Here is an 8,777-nt window from a genome sequence, read left to right as displayed (position 1 = left end):
GAGGTGATAAGTGACTGAGACCTTTGGTGATATGCTGTGCTTGAGAAGACTCATCAAGCCAAGTGAAATCGCAGTTGTGGTTGATGTCAGTGTCACATAACTGACACCCATGCTGGTGACATGTAATAAAGCACTCATTACACTCTCAGAGTGGTTGGTGTTTGGAAGAGCATCCAGCCATAGAAACCATGCCAGCATGGAAAGCAAATGAGGATGATGATGATGTGTGTGTGTGTATATATGTACATATGTGTGTGAGTGTGTGTGTGTGTGTGTATACATATATATAGATAGATATATATATATATATATACATGCATATATATGCGTGTGTATATATATATTTTATGCTGAGTTAAGTATAGCATTCAAAGTAGAGGCCATCATGTTGCACTGGTCTGAAGCCACCTTTTTCTGCCAGTTCTTTGATCCCAGGTTGATACAAGTTCTTTTCCTTCAAGGTGAAAGACTCCGTCACTGAAGTTTCCACCTTCTCTTGGTTGATGAAGCATCATGAGTGCATGATGCATATATGTACATATATATATATATATATATATATATATATATATATATATATATTGTTGTATTTGGGGATGGTCATGTTGCCAGTTTAGCCATTAAAAACACACACACTCTATATTTGGTGTTCACTCGCTTCAGCGTTCATTCATCACACTTCTGTGACCTCATCAGTGGTCCTTTGCTTTCTTCTTGCTCTTTTGTGTGTCTTTCCTTACTAATGATCAGCCATTTTGTATTCCTATTGTAAGTTTCTTTATTTGCGCATGTGTATGGTTGTAGAAAGGCCAAGCACACCTATCAAATCCCTAATTGGTAGAACCTACCCTTTTAGTAGAACCCCCTGTACTGATAGGAACTCTACTGTATGTAGATTTAGCCCACAAACTAACTGTAAAGCTAGGAATATAGTCTATAGTATAAAATGTACAGAACGATGGTGCAGTAACAAGACAATGACGTATGTAGGGGAAACAGCACAGAGCATGGGAGAGCAAGTGAATGAGTATTGCACAATGACGTATGTAGGGGAAACAGCACAGAGCATAGGAGAGCGGGTGAATGAGTATTGCACAATTCCCTGCATGCAGTCCACAGCCAGCATTTTAGTGACCATCTATTTCTGCCTTAGTATAAATATACAAATATATAAATGTCATAATCTGACTTGATACCAGTTGCTTGCTTGCTTATACCTTTATTCTATTAAACAGGTACCAGTTTGATTGAAGCACTGCCAATAACCAATCCTTATTTAGACATCTATTACTTCACTGCATTTTTAATGACAGTTCTAGTTGGATTTAGGCAGGAAGTCAAACTGAGCTCGGTTGTATTTACTTATTATCTTATATCAGCAGATGTAATATTAACTGAAATTTAATGTGTGTGCGTGTGTGTGTGTGCATGTGTGCATGCGTATTTGTGCATATCTATGCATACAATAGCACATGTCAACATACCCATATATTTAGAAATCCAAAGAACTATGTTTGCTTATCCATCCCTACATTAAGGCTAATAAAAAGGTAAAGACATCTTTAAAAACCTTCGGTCATGAAAGACCATGAGATTGTCCAGGCAAAGTTGTGTATGGAAGACCAGTAGTTAGCCATGCATACCAGCCTCCTCTCTCCACACCACTAATGTTATCCAAGGGAAAGGGAAAGGCCAATACAGCTCAGCACCAGTGACATCACAACTCATTTCTACTGCTGAGTGAACTGGAGCAATGTGAAATAAAGTGTCTTGCCCAAGAACACAACACAGCCCGGTCCAAGAATTGTAGTCACTACCTCATGACTGTGAGCCTGATGCTCTAACCATCAAGCCATGTGCTCTGACCACTGAGCCATGTGCTTTAAAGTTAATATATACAGATATATTTACAAACATTCATATAGTGCCATATAGTTATATATATGTAACTGTTTCTTTATATAAGCTCATTCATCCAAACAAATACGTAAACGCATATACCCACACACCCACATACATATATGGATAGAGTTTGACAAATAAAGGTACTAAATTCTTGAGTTGTAAATGTTCTTCAATGGAAACTTGGCAGTAATTCATGTTCCATGTTCAAGTAAAGCATTTATTTTATTTGGGATAAATGGAACTGAACAATATTATAGATTCAACAGGATTGGCTGGAAAATATATGAAATGTGGCTGTTGGGGATTTACAAGATATTGCAAGAAGATATGGTGATAGTAAAAGGGAAGTTACTCTGATTTAAAGAAAACTAGGTTAAGTTTCTAGAACTGTAAAAAGCTATTTATTGAAAAGATGTTCCACTTGAACATGAAACTTAAGTCACTGCTAAGACTCCATTAAATTATTGTGTACACGCGCGCGCGCGCACACACACACACACACACACACATACACACACGCACATTGTAAGAATAAAACCTAGTACATTTATGAAAAAACCTGACTCACCAAAGGATGGAGTTCTTTATTAAGTAAATGAAGTGTAATCAATGACTTCATAATTTAACGGTCCCAATATTAAATACAGATGACTGAATGGCTGAATGGTTAAAAAATCTGACTTCATAAAATGAAGTTCATGGTTCGATACTGCAGCATGGCACCATAAAAAAATGATATTATCATGAACTTGGGTAAAGCAGTGAGCTGACAGAATCATGAGCATGTCAGACAAGATGCTTAGCAGAATTTTGTCTATCTTCACATTCTGAGTTTAAAGTGTGCTGAGGTTTGACTTTGCCGTTCATTATTTTAAGGTTCATGAAATAAGTACCAGTCCAACACTGATGTTGTTATAATCAACTAGCACCCGCAACCAAAATTTCAGGCCTTGTGCCTTTGGTAGAAAGGATTACCATAGCTTTGGGATAATCTAAGCCATGGAAGTGAAAACAAATTGACAGAAACTGTACAGAAGCCTGAATTAATGTGATTTATGTACAGACTCAAACACACTTGCAAGGCATGAGTGCATGGTTGAGAAATTTGTTTTACAAATACTTGGTTTATCTTTCTCTCTTTCCTCCCCCTCTCTTTCTCTCTCTCTCTATCTCTCTCTACATATGTGTCTGTGTGAGTGTGTGTGTGTATGTGTGAGTGTGTGCATGTATATATATATATATGTGTGTGTTTGCATATATATATATATGTGTGTGTGTGTGTGTGTATATATATATGTATGTATATATGTGTGATTTTATTTATTGCCCACAACGGCCCAACTGATATAACAGTTAGGATATTCATGAGCTGTATATATGTGTGTGTGTGTATATATGTGTGTGTGCATGTGTGGAGGGGTATATAAATCTATATGTTAGAAATTGTAATGGTGGCTTCATCTGATAGTGTTCGTGAGTAAAGTAACATTTGATGATAGTCTTATAAAATTACTACTACATAAATAATGCAAGTATTGATTATAGTAGTGAGTAGGTAAATCAATTGATTTAATTCTTAAATATATACATTTTATGTCTGTTAATGTCAACACCTCCACAGATTACTTTTATATACCTATGTAGACACAAACATAGATGCACTCATACACATGCACATACACACATATGTACATGTATGCATATATGTACACATGTTTATATACATATACTGCAATAAACGAAAAATGGTTATGCTATCAATTAATATCGACTTTGTCAATTTGAAATACCTATAAAGTTTGCTGATTGACTAAGAATAACATTTACAGTAAAAAGCAGAAATGTAAAATTCTGAGTTCTGAGGGACAGAAGCATCATTTTTGAATATATTTATAAACTTGACTATTTGATTCTTATAGATTTGCTCTCATTGTAGGTTTTTTTAAATGCATTTAATTATTTGTATACCTGTATATATCTGGCTCTTGATCGGTTATGATAATGTGTGCTCCAGTTAATCTGATGAATGGAAATTAATGTGCAAGTGGCTGAGCACTCTAGAGACACACATGGTCTTAATATAATCCTCAGGGAGACTTGGTTTGACACAGAATGGGACAAGTCTGGCCCTTTGAAATACAGGTACTACACATTTTTGCCAGCTGAGTGGACAGAAGCAATGTGAAATAAAGAGTCTTGCTCAAGAACACAAAGCACCTCTGGGTATTGAACTGATATAATAGTTAGGATATTCATGAGCTGAATATCCTAACTATTATGTCATGTGCTTTCATGGTGGTGCTCAACCATGACTGCAACCACATGGCTGAAATGAGTAAAAGAGTACATATATGTGTACTACTACAGCCATTGGTTGACCAATGCCTTGTGAATGAAATATGGTAACTGGAAGGAGCCCACTGTACATCAATATATTCGTGCATGTGTGCACCTAAACAAACAAAACATCATAGAAAAGTCTCATTTGTTTGCATTTTTTCACAAAATCATTTCCAGCCACTGGGGAAATATTACTTGAAAACAGATAAGGATTGGTGACAAGAAGAGAATCCACCCATAGAAAAATTATCTATGTCAACAAAAATTTTATCTTGCCCATACAAGCATGGAAATGTGGATATCAAAACACTGATATTGATGATGGTGGTGGTAGTGGTGGTGGTGGTGGTGATGATGGTGGCGATGATGAGGGTTTATATATATATCATCTATCTTTTCTGCCCACTGTTCCTCGGTGGGTCATGGGGGTAGAGTCCTCAGACACCTTCTCCACTGGGTCATATAAAAAGCAACTGTTATTACACTCTCCAGCAGGATTCCCAAGTGTAACCAAATGAAAGCATGCTCCAATGAAGGCCAAGGTCATTTCGTCTGCAGGGAAGGTGATGGTCTCAGTTTTTGGGGATAGAAAATACATCATGTTTTATTGACCATCTTCAAAAGGGTCACAGCATCAATGGAGAGTACTATGCAAACTTGCTGAGGCAGTTACAAAAGGCTACCGAGATGACACACCCAGAAAAACTGATGAAAGGGATCTTGTGTAATCAAGACAATGCTCCAGCTTGGTTTCAACGCCTGCTGTCCGTGACTGTGGCTTTGAACTGGTTGATCAACCTCTCTGTTCTCCTGATTTGACCCCATTTGACTATCATCTGTTCCCCATCATGAAAAAACACTTGGCTAGGAACCAGTATTGCAGTGATGATGATGTCATATCTGCTGTTGATGTCTTTTTTGACCGAGATTAAAACATCTTCAGTGAAATCAACACCGATGGAAGAAATGTGTGAACCACAAGGGAGACCATGTTGAAAAATAAACCTCAATTGGTCACATTCCATGAGAGTATCTTGGTCAGCCTATGCACTTTTCTATCTGTCCATCTGTCTGTATGTACGTACGTACATAGAGACAGACAGTCAGACAGTCAGACAGACAGTCAGACAGTCAGACAACCAGATAGATACATGAATATATCAGTGATAGATTTACTATAAGACTAATAAAGCTTGATATTAATGGCACCTCATCTTGGAGGGGCCACAGGAGCAATTGTATTTCAATGAATGCATTTTTCTTCACTCTCAAATTTAGCTGCAGATATAAAACCTTTGTCTACTAAGTTACTTTGAAACTTTGATTTTGCTAAATGTTTTCTGAAGTCAAAAACAAAGAATGAAAATAAATAAATAAATAAGAGTGTACTCAGACCAAAAGATGGAAAAATTGCCTAGGGACACTAATATGGAGCCAAAGATACAGAAGCAAGATGAAAACAAGAATGAAGAAACTAAAACAGTAACAACATAAGCAAAAAACCAGAAGCAGTCCAAAAAAATACAGTAAATAAATTTTGTGTGTGTGTGTCTGTGCATGCATGTAAATATATATGTACGTATATACATATGTGTGTGTAAATGTCTGTGTGTGTAAATGTGTGCGTGTGTGTATATACATATATGTATGTATATATATGATGTTGCTATTTTTTGTTGTTCTTATTTCCTCTTCATTGAAATATTCTTGGTTTAATATTTTATTGCCTATGACCCAATAAACTGGCTCCAACTGTTCAGCTCTCTAAACCAGCATCATCATGATTATCTCACTCCATATCTATTATTATTATCATAAATAGTAATTGTAATAGTAGTAGTAGTAGTAGGGTTTAGTTATGTCTGGAGAGAGTCGTACTGCCTTAATATCTAATAGATTCGCCAGTTCAATTTCCATTTGTTTAAGTGGCTAGAACACCAAGCAAGAAAATTAGAATACACAATATACACAGAAATCAACCAATACCAGAAACAGAAGCGTGTCCTACTGCATGAACTGAAGAACACCACAACACCACATGAAACAGACAGATTCATGTCACTCATCCAGCAAGAATACTGCTGAGTTAACCATGTATGTAACAAACAGCAATAAGGGTTTCAGCATCGTAAGAATCAACACAGATACTCAAACAATATCGACAGGATCATCATGTCGGAATGTGAACTACTGAAGGACTTCAACGCCAAGACAATGAAAAACAATACCACCACCACCACCACCACCACCACCACCACTAACAACAACAACAACAACAACAACAACAACAACCCTAGATAGGGATGAAATGCATTCCTTAGAGTTACCACCGAAATTCGCTACATATAAGAAGGTCAGAAAAATTGATTGTCTGTCTGAGTTTGAAAAAACATTCTTAAAAATAAGATGGAGATCAGGACAATACAGCAACAACACAAACATACGAAACCAAAACAACAGCAACAATAATTATGTTAATGACAACAGCAATTGTGACAATAACAACAACATGGTGGTGCTCAACCATGACTGCAACCACATGGCTGAAATGAGTAAAAGAGTACATATATGTGTACTACTACAGCCATTGGTTGACCAATGCCTTGTGAATGAAATATGGTAACTGGAAGGAGCCCACTGTACATCAATATATTCGTGCATGTGTGCACCTAAACAAACAAAACATCATAGAAAAGTCTCATTTGTTTGCATTTTTTCACAAAATCATTTCCAGCCAATGACAATGACAACAATGATAACCACAACACACTACACACAAACAACAATACCAGCTACAACATTACCCACACCACCACCAGTACCACCACCACTTTCAACACCATCAACACCCACAAAAACAACAACAACAACAGTAATAGTAACACCGGTTGCACCATTGACTCTGTCTTCTATAACCCCCAAGGTAAATCGTACGACATGATGAGGATCTACCCCCACAGACTTACCCTTCAACAAAAGGAATGTATCCCACTACAGACAGACAGTGAGGCAGAGGCAAAGATTTCTTTAACTAGAAATAGACTCCTGCACATCTTGGGCCGATATAATAAACCCACTAAAAAATATAATGTGGATGAGACCCACTAACTCAGTTCACCAGTTGCCAAAGACCTACAAAAACTGAAACAGTGAATTAGGAACAGGGAATTAGTGTGCCTCCCTACAGACAAGTCTGGCAGACTGTTGATAGACAGCCCACAGATCTATGTCCAGGCCATGCAACAACACATCAGTAGCATGAGAGAAGTTGCATCACAGGAACAAGAAAGAGTAGAAAAACTTCTCAATGCACACACAGGTATGTAGTGCAACATAATCCAACTCCCAAAACGGACTGCATAAAATTTCCAAGCATTCAACAACGATGTTCCTACACTATATAGGTTATGTAAGGACCATAAACCCTATGTAAACCTCATTATGGGGCCCCCAACCTGGCCAGTTTGCAGAGTGAATATCTCCAGCAATTATAGGTTATCCTACTTCCTCACACAGGTGTTGTGAACACTCTCTGAAATGTCCCTCAATATCTGTGAGAGCATGGAGGACCTCCTCGGTAGAATCAGTAGTTGCAACCACTCCAACAACTTTGCAGGTTGTGTAATGGGTAGCATGGATGTAGTTTCACTCAACCCATCTATACACATAGATGAGAAAAATGCATTGAGACTATCTGTGAGAGTGAAGTTGAGTTCTGTGAAGTCAATACGAGGGAACTGGGCCTCCTTCTAAAACTAAGCTCTGATTGTAACTACCTAGGCAACCATGATTTAAGTAGATTCTGTTCCATCAGGTCACAGAGGGGAAGTTCATTCGCCATCATCTCAGCAGTGAAGAAAAGCACTTCAAAGTACTGGAGTGGCTGGACCATCCCCACCCAGGAAACTGAGAACAACAATCAGGTGCAAAAGATTGATGGTGCATGCTATAGGAGCTTGCATAAGATCCCCCTTGAAGAACCACAAAATGTAGTTTGAAAGGAAACTATACATGCAGGTTCAGGGTGCAGCCATTGGTGTCAGTGCGGCTGGAGATGTGGCCAGCCTCTTCATGACCTGGTGCAACAGAAAACTTAAACCATCCTTAGCTGAACAATCCACAACTGTATTGTCTTACTGTCGGTATGTAGATGATATCAATATTCAAGTTAGGAGAAACCTTAGTAAATGTAGTGTAGAAACCAAGAGGAGCATAATGGAGAGTATCCAGTATGTAACTAACTCTATCCACCAAAGTATCAAGGTAACTATAGATTACCCCACTAGGCACCCTAACAATAGATTCCCTGTCCTTGATACTGAACTTTGGTTAGAGACTGTGAACAACAGAGTGCAGCACCTCCACTCCTATTACATGAAACCCATAGCTTTTAAATATGTTGTTCACAAGAACTCAGCTTTGTCACACAATACGAAAATTAACATACTGATAGCAGACTTTGTTAGGATAAGGAATAACGTGCCCCTATATGTGAACACTATGAAGTAAAGAAACATATACAGAACTTCATG

This window comes from Octopus bimaculoides, chromosome 18 (assembly GCF_001194135.2).
Source record: "Octopus bimaculoides isolate UCB-OBI-ISO-001 chromosome 18, ASM119413v2, whole genome shotgun sequence".
Taxonomy (NCBI): Eukaryota; Metazoa; Mollusca; class Cephalopoda; order Octopoda; family Octopodidae; genus Octopus; species Octopus bimaculoides.
The sequence above is the reverse complement of the archived record's forward strand: the minus strand, read 5'-3'. Positions refer to the sequence as shown.